The sequence below is a fragment of the Periplaneta americana genome, chromosome 17 (assembly GCF_040183065.1).
Source record: "Periplaneta americana isolate PAMFEO1 chromosome 17, P.americana_PAMFEO1_priV1, whole genome shotgun sequence".
Lineage (NCBI taxonomy): Eukaryota > Metazoa > Arthropoda > Insecta > Blattodea > Blattidae > Periplaneta > Periplaneta americana.
The window spans coordinates 12,767,614-12,784,409 of record NC_091133.1 but is presented as its reverse complement, the minus strand read 5'-3'; the positions used below and the strand labels follow the sequence as shown (position 1 = coordinate 12,784,409).

General features: G+C 35.8%; 1 protein-coding gene across 5 annotated transcripts in view; it reads left to right on the top strand.

The window, feature by feature from the left end:
- Positions 1-16,572, top strand: part of LOC138692825 (uncharacterized) — a 43,771-nt gene extending 27,199 nt beyond the window's left edge. For 2 of the 5 annotated variants that reach the window (XM_069816072.1, XM_069816071.1), the window contains 2 exons: positions 3,757-3,883; positions 13,970-16,570. The gene's annotated coding sequence lies outside the window, so the exon portion shown is untranslated. Of the gene's footprint in view, positions 1-230; positions 356-3,756; positions 3,884-13,969 lie in introns of all 5 variants that reach the window. The other 3 variants (XM_069816076.1, XM_069816074.1, XM_069816073.1) reach the window with 3 other exon arrangements.
- The last annotated feature ends 224 nt before the right edge of the window (positions 16,573-16,796 follow it).

Genomic DNA, 16,796 nt, shown 5'->3' with positions numbered 1-16,796 from the left:
GACGTTGACAGACAACTGCCATCTTGATACCCGCAATAAGACACAGTTGCTCCGCAGTGAAGCTCCTGTGATTTTTGGGATGTTGTTTGACGGAAGTAGAGGTGCTAGAATCCTGAGTGGGGCCTTTTAAATCTCCCACTGAGTCCTGCTATTTCTTTTCCTTTTGGAGAGGTATTCTTGTGCGGTTTTTCAACTGTCTAAGTACCCTCTTTCATTTTTTTCTCTTTCAGGAGTTTTTTCCTTTGAGTTCCTGAGAGCTTCCCGGACTGCAGTCTCGTTTTCTCAACGCCTGTAGCCAAGGACTCGACAGCCTTTTCTGAGGAAGTACTGCCAAGTCTGCCGAAGTGGCTCCTTGGTCAGTTTCAGTTAGTTTGATTTCTGTACTTGAGTTCGTTTAGATCCCACGAGTCGCCAGTTTCTCGGAGACTCCATTAGTGACATGTCCCATGTGCCATGCACCCCATCGGCATGGAAACGCATAACACTTTAGGGTTGGCGAGTTTGTTCACAGTCTGTTATTTGATATTCAGAGACAGGCCTGACCAGGCCTAGTGATTTCGCACTATTCCCAGTGCAGGTCCTCGGCTATCCACCACCTGCTGGCACGTCCGATACCCACTCAAGGTTGGGCTTTTATAGTAGGGAGCAAAGATATTGGCGGGTCGTACATAGCACATTTTTGCACGTACCACCCCCTCTCTTCTGACCTGTCCATTGGGATGACTGACTGGCAGTGTGTCGATGCGTTCGGGTGTAGTTGCTTGCAAGCCAATTGTTGTGTATTGAGAGAGTAGTCATCGTAGCTGTTGTCTGTTCACTGTGCACATATTCAAACAGTAATTTTCAATACTAACAGTGGAATTGCTTCTGTGCCTAGTTGAGCGACATGTCTAGAAAGGGAGCGGATACGCTGAGCCAAGTGAAAGGAATTATTCATAGTGTTTACGAATACTTAAAAAAACTTTAATTAATACAACAAATTAAAATTTTCGTAATATAATTGAAATTCTGGTTATTAAGAGAATGAGGAAAACAGGAATTAGGTCACTATAAGTTTAAGTGAAATATTTTAAGATCTGGTAGTATATTGGCAGTATAATCATTGCAGTGAAGTAAAAACCATTGTGTTATTATTATTATTATTATTATTATTATTAAATTTGCACTGATGGATTTCATTTAATATAGCATTACTAGCCATTGTTAAGTCAATTATATTATATAAAATAAAACCTGGGTACCGACACAATACTATTTACAAATTATTTACATCGTCAACATTAGTGATTTTACTCACGGGACTGTCTTCATCTTTTCTTGCAATCCTTGTCTTGCTCAAAAGATCTCTGGTCACTGCTGTCAGTTGGTCACCTGCTGTGATTCTTCCTGCCGGAAGGTCCCTGTTGACTTCCTTTGTCGCAATCCCAGGACCCCTGCCATCATTTTTGGCCTCATTTCTGAACAGCTGGAGCCATTCATCACGACTTCTACTCTTTGTGAAGCGGATGAAAATAGACGCGTCTTCCCTGGCCTGGATGGTATGCGATGTGCTACGCTTACATCATGTTGCACCAATTCACTACCACCTATGACTTCCGATATTTGGTCAATGACTTCATAAGTTGATTGTTCATCGATCTCCGGAACTCCAAATAGCATTATATTGTCTCTGCGTGTGTACTGCTGCAGATCACTCACTTCCTGTTTGAGATGGTCATTTTCTTGCACTAGCCTCTTCATCTCCTCCTGCGTGGACTTGAGTCCATGTCTTGTGTGCGCCAATTCCTCTCTAAGACTGTCGAACTTGGGAGATATGAATTCAACTGATTTTCTTAGTTCATTCACCTCAAAATACGAATGCTATTCCATATCAGTATAGTAGTTATAAAATCATGTCGCATATTGTATACCAGTAATTTGTATGATAACAAATGAAGTGTTCACATGTGCTGTTATTTAATGAAATAATTATCATGCTGCGCACAGAAATTACACTAAATACTGACACACAGACAGTGTTTATATATAAACACTATTTCGATGTTACAGACTTTAGGTTACATAGCGAGGAGTGAAAGATGTTTCGGAAGCGACCCTTCGAAGAACGTTTACAGCTAAAGTAGGGGTGGAACGTGGGTTGGGTAGTATGAAGGGGTATACCTCCATCCGCCAATATTCTTGCTCCCTACTATAGGGGTTTGTGGATAATTAATATTTGCCAGGGACCCCCCAGCCCACTGTTACCTACTAATATAACCTTGTCAGTGAAGACATCGTGTCTCTAGAATGGTATGTTACAATTTTGAAGTTATTTTCAATGATATATGTACGTTTTTCCTTCCGAGTGTGGTGAAGAAGTGCCAATGATTAATAATAATAATAATAATAATAATAATAATAATATTGAATTTAAATACTATTATAGTCACAATCATGCCATGGTATGAAAGAAAAATTACACAACCTCGAGCGGGAATCGAACCTGCGACTTCCTGTTCTCCGGTCAGGTGCTCTACCACTGAGCTATCGAGTTTGTCTCATGCCAAAGGCTTGGAATTATCCTTTCATACTGGCGACTCTGTTATAGAGTACTGTCCATAGCGTCTGATCTAGTCAGCAATGCTTATGGGTGTGAATAATAATAATAATAATAATAATAATAATAATAATAATAATAATAAATGGACTACAAGAATTCTAAGTTTGTACAATATGTTAAAAGTGATCGAAAATGGAAAAAGTTTGAGAAACACAGGCATAATGCATTACAATAAGTTTACAGTTATTATTAAATTTAATTCAAATTCAAGTAACTGTTATGAAAATCTTCACCTATCTCTAATTTAACAGGAATATATTGTGCGAATGAACAACTACTACGAAATGTTTGTAATTTTTCATCCACGTTATGAACTCACAATATCAAAGGCCTTAAAGGTGGCCACAGGTCCCTTAATAACAACTAAATTGACATGAACTCATCTTTCTTCTTTGGAGCTACTATTATCGAAGTGGTCTCAACATTGACAGCAATTGAAATATATTGAATTCCACAACTGCTTGTATCCCACTTGGTCTGATCACTTGTTTGGGTCATGTAATCCTTTCATTTTGCCTTAATAACATCTCCATTCCACTAATGAGTCGATGAGTGACCTCGTTAAATAACAGACATATAAGTTGCTGGAAAGAAAAAAAAGTGCATAGGCCTGCAGTTTATCTTTCCTCGTTCAGATGTGGAAAGTTACACTGTGTACTGCATTTTCGGCCCTGTTTCCAAGAGCGTTGAAAGAAAAAATATATGCTAATATAATCAGTGAGCCGGAGTGTAATCAAACTCACTTCCCCAGCACAAGAGTCCCTTTCCCTATTCTATCTATGCCTGTTGTCACTAGCTGTGTTAAATTAAATTCCAAGCTTTCCGAAAATTTTATAGACGGCTTTTACAAGTCTTTCAGAACTTTCGAAACAATTCCAGGAATCTACATGTAATTCGCTGATTCGATCATCAAAGTTTCTTGCACTATTTTAGGTCTATAGGGAGATCTATCTGTGACAGAGAAAATTTTCAGAGAAAGTGAACTCTGAATGAACATAGAATCCACTCATTCAGGAATAAGATTAATTTAATGCATCAATCTTTATTTTTGTTGGAAACTGAGCCAAATTACTGCATTTATAGCCCTTAAGACTTCACCATTGTCGATTAAAATGTTACCATTTATTATTCCACTTTCTGAAATGTTCTGGGAACAGCAGGAGCCCATGCAGTGAGAAGGCACTGACACTGAGAATGGCATGCAGCCCATGGAGTGAGACTAACCCAGCCGAACAGGATACCCAACAGAAGTAATGATGGTGGACTAGACATTTCGCCAGCAAGGTAAGACCTTGCGGCTTTTATCTTCTTTATTAGGTCAAATAATTGAATTAGCATGAACTATTACTCCAACAATATTCGTGATCCACATTGCAATAGCAGCAAACTGAGGATTTAAGATTGTTTACGTCTAGAAATATAAGGTTTTTACTTTGATAAATATTCATGTTAAATTATTGCATTTTCATAATGTCTTCAACGGGCATTTCTCCTTAATTCTTGAAGTTAGTTTGTAGAGATTTTTGATAACTTGCATGTTCGAATGTGTGAAAATATGTAGCTTTTAACGACGATAAAACAGTAGCCTGTGTTCTTCCTTATAGGGTTTTGTGTCTTTTGGAGTTTCAGCAACACCAGGGGCCAGGTATGATGTTGTACATTATAAATAAATTCTCTAGTAAGTAGTGAACATACTAGAGTTTCTATTCCACAACAGACTCCTCTACAGCAGTATTTTACCACTCCATACTTACAAATTACCAATGAAGTTTCCTGATTGTGTTCCACAAAAGTACTAGTATATTAACTTACTAGTGAATTGTCAGGTGTTAGGAGACTAATATATTACATGTACTAATGCGATTTAATTATATTTATTTCATAATATTAAGATATATTTTGATAAATATGTGCTATAGGATATCTTCTTTTCTTGCTCCTATCTCATTCAAAAGAAACAATTTCATCTCTTTTGACGCCATTTCAATAACTTTGCAGTGTTTGTAATTTCGCAACATTTAAGTTTGAGGGTGAAGATCATTATTATAGTAAAGGCAGAAGAAATAGGCAGGTTTTTGGTCTTGTGCGGAAACTACTCACTCCACATTTTCCCCGGCTATTTATGACCTGAACAAAGAGACCTTCCTGTTGCTGCGTTCGAATGCTAGTTGTTGACAAGTGTTCGCCTGTGATATTACTATGTTAGAGCTTGTTCGAAAAAATATATAACACAATAAACAGTATTTTGAAATACTAATCATCCAGGCAATAGCTATCATGTTTCAGTGGAGCCCTGTTATCAGAAGTCATTACTAAAGGTGTTGTTTCTTGAAAGAACTTAAAGTTTGTGACGACATTAAAAGTGTCAACACAGACAGCCACTGCCAAGGAGTGTGGTGTATCTCTACAGCGTTTAAGAGAATCTGTGCAGAACGATTTTTTAGTCATATTTATTGTGTTATTTCTTTTGTTAAGCTAAGCCAGTCTTAAGTGTGCTTCTAATACATAAGTATTTTTTATTATGATACTCCATGTTACAATAACGTGTATACATATTTTTTACACACAGAAAAATATATTACTTTTTTTGCACTTTAATTTTTAATTTCCTCATGATTCAACAAAGTTGATTACTGTATAAACATTATTTAGTAGTTACTATTTCAATACAGTATTCTGAAAACACATAAAAACAAAATATTAATAATTGTGTGTAATGCTAAATATTTGATTTCTCGTATTACGTTCACATTACATGATGATAATTATTACATTTGTGAAATGGCTAACTTGCAAAATATTATAAATGATAATATAATCTAAAGTCTGATTAGTGTAATATGTTACTATTCAGCGACGTATGCAAAGGAGGGGGAAAGAGAACTGTCCACCATAACCCATTATCTCCTGGCTTAGTTACCTCATTAATGATGCCTCATTGTTGTGAGTTTGAGACCTGTGTTTGGACAGTTGGCTAAACAAAACAACAATGTTCAGTAAATCAGGTATTTGTAATTACTAGAAATCACGTTATTATTTGAAGGGCTCGGTGCAATAAGATGTTAACCCACATGTAGTTACTGCTGAGATATGAGTATTTTAAAGTTTAGAAAAAGGCATAATTCCAAATATTGAAATTTAAATGCTGAAACTGCTTTCAATGTGAAGCTGTGACTCTTAAGTTACATTTATGTAATTTTGAAACATTTTACCGAATTTGGAAGACCTATATTACAGGCATATTTGATAATCGCGGATGTCTATGTTGGTTAGCACCTTATTGCACCAGATGGTTGGACACTGCTTTGAGAGGGATTACGAATGAATTACAAACATAAATTTATTCTGAACACTTATACAACCTAACTAAATTAGAATTATAATGAATAATATCTGAATTTGTCCTCTACACTTAGACATTCTAATTTAACGTTGTATTATTCTGTGTTTACAAAAAGATTTGCTTACAATAATAATAATAATAATAATAATAATAATAATAATAATAATAATAATAATCCAAGGCACGACAGTCCATGAAGGACCATGATCGTCCAGCCGGCTACTGACCTCACGTCCACATGCCGAAGCAGAGGTGGACGATCATCCAACCAGGATGCGGGTATTGTGTCGTTAGCACAGTGATCCCCCCAGCCGTTATAGCGGCTTTCGTAATCAGATTTCGCTACCTATTGCAGCTTCCCTTGTGCATCACGATGCTGGGTGGGCACTGGTCCCATACACTGGCTGAAATTTAAATGGCATTACAGCAATTCAATTTTACCATGCACTATATATCATCAAGTATATCCACATTTTCAGGTTAATGTTCTTCATCTGCACTACCGCGAGTAACGAGATTCCTGTAGAAAACATGATGTACTGGTGAGATCTATTCCAGAAGTAACATTACATCTGCTAATTTTCGACTCTCTATAGGAAGTTGTGTTGAATATTAAGGTTGCAAATTACAAATTGAAATTGTTGAACTATGACGACCCCATTTCTTGAGAGTGTACTGAATGTAATGACAGTTCATGCTAGTAAGTGTAACAAACCTCTAAAATGCCTGGTAAAGCTGAGTCAATCTTAAACAAAGAGGCATTTGAAAATTGGAGAGGTTTCTTTGAATCTGAAACTATTTTCTTCAGTATTGAATAAGTCAATGGACGAAAATTTTTTAATCCAACTGATGCATCTTTTTTTGTATTAGCATTTAAGATTATACAGGGTGTATCAAAAGGTCAGGTCAAGCCTTAAAGAGGTGATTCAGGACCCTATTTGCAACAAAAATCCTAATACATTTTTTCAATATTCATCCCCGTTTCCGAGTTTCACGAATATCACGTACTGTATCTATCCCCATTTGATTCCACACCTAATGGACCTGTCTGCTTGAGAGAAGGTAGGCTAATTGTCAGTAGTCTAGAGCAGATGCTCAAAAGTCCCCCTTTCGCACGAACACACGCTTCAGCACGCCGTCTGACCTCTCGCTGCACATTATCCAATCCGTGGTGGTTATCTCCATTGCAGCCATGTTAATCTTTGCAACTAGCTCTTCCCTGCTTGCTCTCTCCGTTTGGTACATTTTCTCCTTCATGGAGCCCCAGAGAAAGAAGTCCAATGGTGTTAGGTCTGGGAACTGGGCTGGCCAAGCAATGGGACCACCCCTTTCAATCCATCTACCTCGAAAATGGTGATCTAGTTGATATCATAGTTGCCCGGCCAGCCTGGTCCCCAGACTTAACACCATTGAACTTCTTTCTCTGGGGCTGCAAAAGGAGAAAGTGTACCAAACAGAGATAGCAAGCAGGGAAGAGCTCGTTGCAAAGATTAACATGGCTGCAATGGAGATACACCAGCACGGATTGGATAATGAGCAGCGAGAGGTCAGACGACGTGCTGAAGCGTGTGTTCATGCAAGGGGGGGACATTTTGAGCATCTGCTCTAGACAACTGACAATTAGCCTACCTTCTCTCAAGCAAACATGTCCATTAGGTGTGGAATCAAAGGGGGTAGATACGGTAAGGGATATTCGTGTAACTCGGAAGTGGGGATGAATATTGGAAAAGTGTATTAGGATTTTTTGTTGCAAATAAGATCCTGAATCACCTCCCTAAGGCTTGACCTGAACTTTTGATACACCCTGTATATGACCAGTCTTCTGTAGTATAAACGGTGGAACAATATCTCCGAGAATACAACTCTACTGTATGCGACCAAAATCACGATCGCTCTAGATTGAATAACTTTTTTGTTGAATAGTGAAGTATATTGTTGTCCTTTATTTTTCCTTCTCTTGTGTTTAAAACGTTCCCAGTCTTGATGGTGACGCTTTCTTTTCCTGTTTGGAGGGAATTTGATGTGACTGATCTCAGGTTCCCTTGATATGTTTAATTCACACTGAAACAGTGGAGTAAAATTATATATATATATATATATATATATATATATATATATATATATATATATGTAACTTTTATAACGTTTAACTTTGATTCAAAAAGGCGCCATCCCTCAATACTATTTTAATAATGAGAAATTAAATTAATCCTTACCTCTTCTGATGTGCCTTCATTTCCAGTCTGATATAATATAATTTGGGTTGTCGATGCTATCATCAGTGTAGTTACTCACGTCATCGTTTTAATTAACTTATTTTTTTATAATCTGTTCTTTTGGCTACTTTCTCCTTCCAACTTTGTATAGGTTGGCGCCTTATTGCTCAAAACAAATTACTCTTAACATTAATTGGAAAAAGGATATGCATTTACTGCTGCGAAATTTATACTCGTACTAGAGCCATCTTTTGACAGAAAGTGCACAATATTATTCCATGTATGTTTGTGTATAAATCTCAATTTTCACAAAAGTCAGGGTTAGCATCTTATTGCACCAAGCCCTTCATTTTATTTGTTCTTTTAAGTTTTCCTATAGTGCAAAAAGTGTGAATGGAGGAGTAAGTTATTTGGCACAGGACCATACACCAAGCAGGTTCTGAGGGGTTCGCCATTCCCGCCTATTTCTTCTGTCCCTAGTATAGTGCTAATATGGGAAACTATCAAACTATGAAGGAGCATTATGTGGGGATCACAGAACATGATGATAATAAGGAAGTAAATTTTTCATTATTAAAGAAGTAAACTAAAATAAATAGCATTGCATTGTTACGAAATTTATAGAATCTACGAATCTTTGCTCTGTAACCAACCTTAAAATACATTACAATTAAAGAGGCAAACATAACTGAATTCGATTAATGAAATACGAAGATAACCAGTTGCTTCATGTTATGACATAGTATGTTTATTGATATGACGTCATTAGTAGCGGTTCATTGGTAATGTACAATACACTTTAATCCTTTCGTGGAACAGAAAGATACAACTCCATACTTTACAACATCTTTCATCAGTAATTTGTAATGTACAACACCATATCTTTGTGGATTAGCCCCAGGTGTTACAAACCACGTACAAAAGTGTGAACCACAGATCTACGAGTATGTACAGATATGGAAAGCAAATTTGGAGCTCTTTTATTGTATAAGTTTTGCTTACAGCACACTGCGCATGTGCAGTAAACAAGAGCCCCTGTATATATGCTACTTGTGGACAGTCGTGCGAAATTGTTGCCTACATACAGGTGGACTCCTAACAAGATTCGCTCCAAGAAAGAATTTGGAGAAGAATGAGAATGCGCGTATTTTTATTACGATATTGTTGAGATGGGTTGTTCACTCTTTGCAGTGCTGTTCAGTCTGCTTAGCATTTTCGTGTAACTTTAATGGATCATACCTGGAAATGAAAAGTGCCGTAACCTTAACTGTGCTTTTTCTGGAATGCACAAGAGTAAGATTATTCCAGCTTTCATGTTAAACAGTGTAACGTACACAAATTTACAATATGAATACTGAATACTGTTATTGTTGTTGACCAATGCTAAGGATCTTGGATTTCTCTGATTCTCCCAATAATATATGGTGGGCTGTGGTGATAAATCAGCATTTATTTTCTTTATTGCTGGGCATTGTAGCAGATGTTGTTTATTCCATGATGGAGTTTTGATTTCTACAGAGGGTGCAGTGTACACTGTGGATGCTGGTAAATATTAATCCAATGCAAATCAGAGGCGAGACATTCATGTCCGGTGATTAAGCGAAATATAACTATAGCAAATCTGGGATGTTATTACTGTCTAGCAGAATATTCCAAGGTTTGCCTTCGCTTTTCTTCAGGGATTCCTGTTTACAAAAGACTGGACTGTGTGTCTGATCCTTACTTTTGAAGTATGAAAGGAGTTTGTACTCATATTATTTCGAGTTTGTCTGATGTTTGTTCCTTTTTTGGGTAGGAAGTCAGCCTTCTCATTAGCTACTGTTCCACAGTGTGAGGGTATTGATTGAAAAATTACCTCTTTACGAAGCCCTTGTAGCATTTTAAGAGCAGAAAGAATTTCTCTTACTAGTCTGTTTTCTGGAGGACTCGATGTTTGTGCTTGGAGTCCAGATTTACAATCACTAAGTATAACTGCTTTGTTAAATTTATGTATGTGATGGAAAGCTGTATTGATTGCTTCTAATTCACCATCATAATGAGTGGACATTGTTCCAAGAGATACGTAAAAGCTAAAAAAGTCACTTAGATTCCTGCTCCAGCGTTACTGTGTTTGTCAAGCAGAGATCCATCTGTACAAATATGAAGCTATTCAGATTTTGGATATCTTGTACATATGGTTTCAATAGCTAATGATTTTAATACTGATTGGTCAATGTCACGTTTTGCAGTGATGTGTTGTATCAGTTCATTTTCACATTTAATTTCTGGGAATAGAAGTTTTTCTATATTTTCAGTCGTTTGTACATTGTATTTACTTCGTAATTTTTAAATATCCTGGAAGAAGCCAGGTTGTGTTTTGAGTTTCCTTCAGAATTTTTGTAGTTCCTCCTAGTAAGCATTCTTTGGAATTCGTTTTAATTTCTCAGACAAAATAAGACTTCGTTCGTTTCTCAATTTCGTATTTAATAGGTACAGTTGGCAGTTTAATGTAAAGTTTTTAAGTCAGGCTCACACAAGCAAACTCATTGTGTTCGAAGGCAGTGCTGTGTTATTGAGTCTTTGACAGCTACCCATCTGCAATGACAGCGAGGTGGTGTGGCATTGGGGTAATGTTTCTGATTTCGAAACCACAGGTGTAAGTTCGCTTCCTGGTAGAGTTGATTTTCTCTTATTGTATTAGCTATCTTATGTTTTTAATGACAAATGTTAGTGGAATTTGTTAATAAACTTAGTTATGCAAGTATCATTGTGGGCTATTAGCTAGCCTGTATACAAAATTAATAGTTTATTTGCTTTTTGAAAATCAGAAGCACATCAAATATGAGTAAACAACATTTATAGTCAGTTTCATGTGTTCACCATATCACCTTAATAATAATAATAGTAATAGTAATAATAATAATAATAATAATAATAATAATTTCCCAGACTCTTATACTTTGCAGAAATTAATAATTTTATGTGATATTAATTATATAAGTACAGCCATGTTACATAGGGAAATTATAATTATATCTCAGTAAACAGAAGATGACAATAATAAATGGAGACAACACGTAGAATGAATAGAATCCTGGAATACCATATACAGTAAACTGCTTTATTACAAACCAGTTGAAAGGAGAAAGATAGGGCGTCCAAGAAAACGCTGATCAGACAAATATTAAACCACTTTGAAACTGAAATAATTTGACTTAATCTGTGTCGTAAAATATGACGATGTTGATAATGATACTTGTTTGTTGAGAAATGTCGCAGACCAAGCCACATAATCGCTGAGTGAAGACTGTCTCATTGTAATAGAATTCTCTTCCCTTGTCATAACACATTTGTAAGATGTGAATGATCCAACATTATGAGAGTTGTAAAAATTTCGTGTCACAGGTGTTTTTGGACGAAAATACAATTTATTTCTGGAGTTAATATTCAAAACACATATTAAAGTAAAATAATTTTAATATGTATCTAAATAAAAAGACAAACTATCCTTCTCTAGTCCCCATGCAAAATTTTACGGTTTAATTCGATATGTAGGCCCTAATTAATGTTTGCAATATCATGTCTGGCCCAAAAAGGGGCTTCAAGAACCTAAACGGCTGCAGGTATCAGCTGACATATGACTGATGAAGAATATGAAATATCAATGTAATATGTTATATATTAAGTAAAGTAAATGCATTGCACTACAGCCCATGAAGGGCCAAGACCGACCAGCCGGCTGCTGGCCTCACGTCCACATGCTGAAGCAGAGGTGGACGATCATTCAATATGTTATATATTATTATAACATATCACTCTACTTTTTATTATTATTTCAAATGTTGTTTTATTATTTATGAAAATTGGCTTTCAAACGTTGTCAACACTCCCTGTGAAGAATATAGGTAAACAAAAAGCTAAACTGAAGAATGGTAGACAGTATCACTTGAGTATTGCCATTATTAAAAGAAATAGAACAAAATTAATGTTTACAATGTTAACATGTTTTAATGTTGTAGTTAAACATATTATTAAAAGCTATAAATGAGATATAAATGCAGATGGTTTTATGAAGACAGTAGTGTTGCCCAGGGGATGGGTTGTGCTATGTACTAAATATTCAATCAACATGGTAATTTTGTAATGTAAAACACTGAGACTAACCGAGATTCGAACCTCCTACAACCAATGCTATCTCGTTTAGACCCATGTTTAAGCCACCTCTGCTACAATGGCTCATACTTTAATCTGGCGTATTACGTAGCTTTCTCATTCATCTTCGTTTTGGTAAATTTTGTACCCCATTTTGATAGATGTAGTATTTATCAATTTTATTGCCATTTCACTCTTCAGTTGTTTTAGAACAAAATGCAGCACACTTACATGGACTGGAGCCGGCATGCGCACTGTTCTGTTCCTGGAACTCAGACATGTGTCATTGGCCCATTCTTTTTTAACCTTATTGTACGTATATTGTCAGTACTTATTTGTGTGAGGGCAGATTTAACACTACATGTAATTATCCTCTTAGCTTGGTTCCATTTCATTAAGTTGTGTTGGTGCCGTAGATATAAGAACTTCACTGCCATACATTAAAACTGGTTTCACATAAGTCTTATATGTCATTGATTAAATTTCCGACTTCCTTACTGTGTTAATCTTTAGGATTTACCTTGCTTGACTAGTTTAGAAGTCTTGTGTTTCATTGTCCAAAGTCTATCTTCTGGTTTCGTGTTGTGGTGGGTTGTGTTCATGATTGTGTGTGTTTTGAAATTGAGTTGAGTGTTCAGGATGTGCTGAGGGTCTGTTTTTGTATGCTTATAAATTTCATATTGTTCCAGGGTGTCAAGTTTCTTTTTTTTTTATTGGGTTATTTCACGACGCTGTATCAACATCTAGGTTATTTAGGATTTGAATGAAATGAAGGTGATAATGCCGGTGAAATGAGTCCGGGGTCCAACACCGAAAGTTACCCAGCATTTACTCGTATTGGGTTGAGGGAAAACCCCGGAAAAAACCTCAACCAGATAACTTGCCCCGACCGGGATTCGAACCCGGACCACCTGGTTTCGCGGCCAGACGCGCTGATCGTTACTCCACAGGTGTGGACGTCAAGTTTCTGGCTGGATGTGTAGTATTTTCATGTCTTTGTCTATGTTACTGTAGCTGTGGTTGGAGTTTGTGATGTGTTCTGCGTAGATTGAATTGTTGTGTAGTTTGGTAAGGCTGTGATGTGTTCTTTGTAACGCGTTTGAAATGATCTTCCAGTCTGTCCAATGTAGAAGTCGTTGCTGCTGTTGCATGATACTTTGTAAACTCTTGTCAAGTTGTATTTATTTGTGATGTCTTGTCTGTGTGTTAAGATGTTTTTGTAGTGTGTTCTATGTTCTATGTTGTATTCTAGTTCCTTGAATGATGATGCAGTTTTGTATGTGTTCATGTTTTGATATGTTAGTGTTGTTTGCATTTAGTTTTTCTTGTGATGTTGTCTGTTATGTTGGGGTTGTATCCATTTTCCTATGCTGTGTATTTGATAGTGTCTATTTCTTACTTATAGTCCTGCTAGTTCATAGGAATGTTGATGTATCGTGGATCGGAATGCTGCGTGTTTATATTGTGTGGGATGATTGGAGGTGTTGTGTATGTGTGTTACCATGGTAGTGGGTTTCCTGTATATTTTGAACTTGTGTTTGTTGTCTGTATTTGTTATTGCGATGTCTCAGAAATTTATGGATTGTTGTTCTCTGTTTCTAGTGTGTAGTGTAGTTTCGGGTGTATTTTGTTTATGTGTTTGTGTAGGTTTTCAATCTGTCTTTTGTTTCCTTTGTATAGATTTAGTATGTCGTCTATGTATCTGTGCCAGTATATGATGTTGCAATGCAGAAGGAAAGAGAGGGAATGGAGGCAGTAAGGATGGAAGTTGAGAATGTGGAGGTGCCAACAAAAAAAAAAAAGAAGAAAATAGGTCTACTTACATTAATAAGACTGTGGCAGCTAAGGAAGTCTGCGACAACATCACAAATCAAGCAAAAAGAAGATTTTCTTTTACTGCTCACTTTTCTGCCTTGTGTCTCTTTGATGCCAAAAAATTTCAACAATATGAGAAACACTTCCCTTATGAACTAATTGAAGAAATAATAGATGTTTATGAACTTCTGGAAAAGGATCGCCTTAAAACAGAATTGCAGATTATCTACAGAAGATCGGATTTTAGGAATATGAGTGGCGCTGTCAGTCTTTTGCAATTTCTCATAGAAAATAACTTACAATATACATTTTCAGAGACTTACAAGCTATTGCTCATTGTTATTACAATTTCTATGACAACTTCTGAGGCCGAGAGTTGCTTCTCAACTTTAAAAATGATAAAGACCTTTCTAAGAAGTACCATGACCGAAGGAAAGTTAAGTGCATTAGCAATGCTTTCTATTATAAAAAGCATGATTAGCAACATTGCTAATTTTAATGAAACTGTGATTGATTTGTTTGCTTCGAAGAAAGAAAGAAAGATCGACTTTCTATACCAAAACTGTACATGAACATTGTTTCACTGTGTGCCAAATTCTTAAATATTGTCTTATTTTGTGTCAATCTTTTTATGCTTGTATTATATTGTCCTATTGTATGTAAAGCTTTAGATGTTGTTCTATCATGTGTTAAATTTTTAGAAGGCGTATATTTCCACAGATAAGACGAGGTATAAATTTCGAGCACAGTATTATGGTTTTACTGTAGCTTATATCTGTCCTTCAAGACGAACCCCAAACTATGAACATGTGTGCTGCGTCACTTACGAGTTCGCGCTGAAATCATGGAAAAAAGTGGAAGTGGAAACAGTGATAAAATCCTTTAAAAAATAAGTGCGGAATTTCTAACGCTATGGATGTCCAGAGGATGATTTGTTATGGAATACTGATGAAGTAGAACTGAGTCACCACTTTCAGAATGAGACCATATGACGACGCTGTTAACACTGAAAGTGAGGACGTGCTTGACCAGTTCTTTGCCTTTGACGACGAAAATTATGGTTTCGCAGGATTTTAAATATACAAGTAAGTGATTTGTTGTATTTTGTAATGGTTTTAGTGTAGAATTTTAAGATCTCCTCCTTTTTGTATCTGCCAGATGAGACTACCCTCGTCTTTTGGATATTTTTATAATTCAATTGTCGTCTTATCTGCAGAAATATACAGTATTTGTGTTATTGTGTGTAAAACTTTGAGATATGTTCCTACTGTAAAAATATTTAGACACTTTCTTATTTTGTGTCAAATCTATAAATATTAGGCCTATCTTATTTTGTAACTGATCATTAGGCCTACTTGTCTTATTTTATGTCAAAGCTTCATACATATGTGTTATATTACCCTACGGCATGTTAGATCTTTAGATATTTGTGTTTATTGTGTGTCAGATCTTTATATATTTTCCTACTGTGTGCAAAATATTTAGATGTTGTTCTATCTTATTTTTGTGTCAAATGTACAAATATTGTTTTATTTTATGTCCGATCTTTAGGATGTCTTATTATGTGAGAAATATTTAGATATTTTCTAATTTTGTGTCAAATTTAACATACAGTATCATTGTGTATCAGATCTTTTGTTTATATTTAGCTTATACATGTATAAAGGATAGAAGAAAAATCGAAGTCCAGCCGTGACATAAAAACTGAAAGATGCGTATTCCTAATGGGTACTTTTAAGATAATACACTTTATTTTTTTTTAAGTACAAACTATCAAATTGTTTTAGTAAAAGGAAATGTTTATTGTAGAAACAAATAGTGAAACCAAGATATTAAATGCTTTTACTTTGACAATTTTAGATATGAACTTGAATTTTAATCTTCATATTAATTAAGCTTATTGTTTAAATTTAGTTTCAGACCTTGTCAAAATGAATTTCTCTTCCAGTACTTATTTAAAAATATTTGTCTTATATTATTGGCAATTAAAGACACATAAGAAAAGGACAACATTTAATCAATAGTCTCTTTTGTTATCCATATACTATTGTGAACTCCGAATTTAATAATTCACGAGCCGCCATTATATTATTATTAATCATATTGGTGTCATATCCTATTTTTTCTAGTCAATTAGCTTAAGTGATTTGTGTTTTCTAAAAATACAACTTACTCAATAAATAAAATTCACTATTTCAGATTATTGTGCATGTCTTTTACACTTGCGTAGTAAAACAATGTAATAAGGACCGAAGTCCATCACTTATCATCCTATTTATTACCCACACTATTAAATTCAGACGTGAGTGTTCATTATCAGTCAGAGTCTTGCATTATGACCTGGAACTATGCAAATTTTTGTTAGTGTTGGTGTAATGATTTAGGAGATGTGATGTTTTGTTCGTCTCCTGAAAAATTTACTTCTCTGGACTTCAGTCCTTATTCCACTGACTGATTCAATTATAACATTTTTAAGTCTTTTCCTGTATATAGCATGCTTTGTTAATGGTTACTTACAATCCGCCACTGATCGTCCAAGCAATTAAGATAAGCGGACGAGTCCACACCTGTGGAGTAATAGTTAGTGCGTCTGGCCGCGAAACCAGGTGGCCCAGGTTCGATTCCTGGTCAGGGCAAGTTACCTGGTTGAGATTTTTTCCAGGGTTTCCCCTCAACCCAATATGGGCAAGCG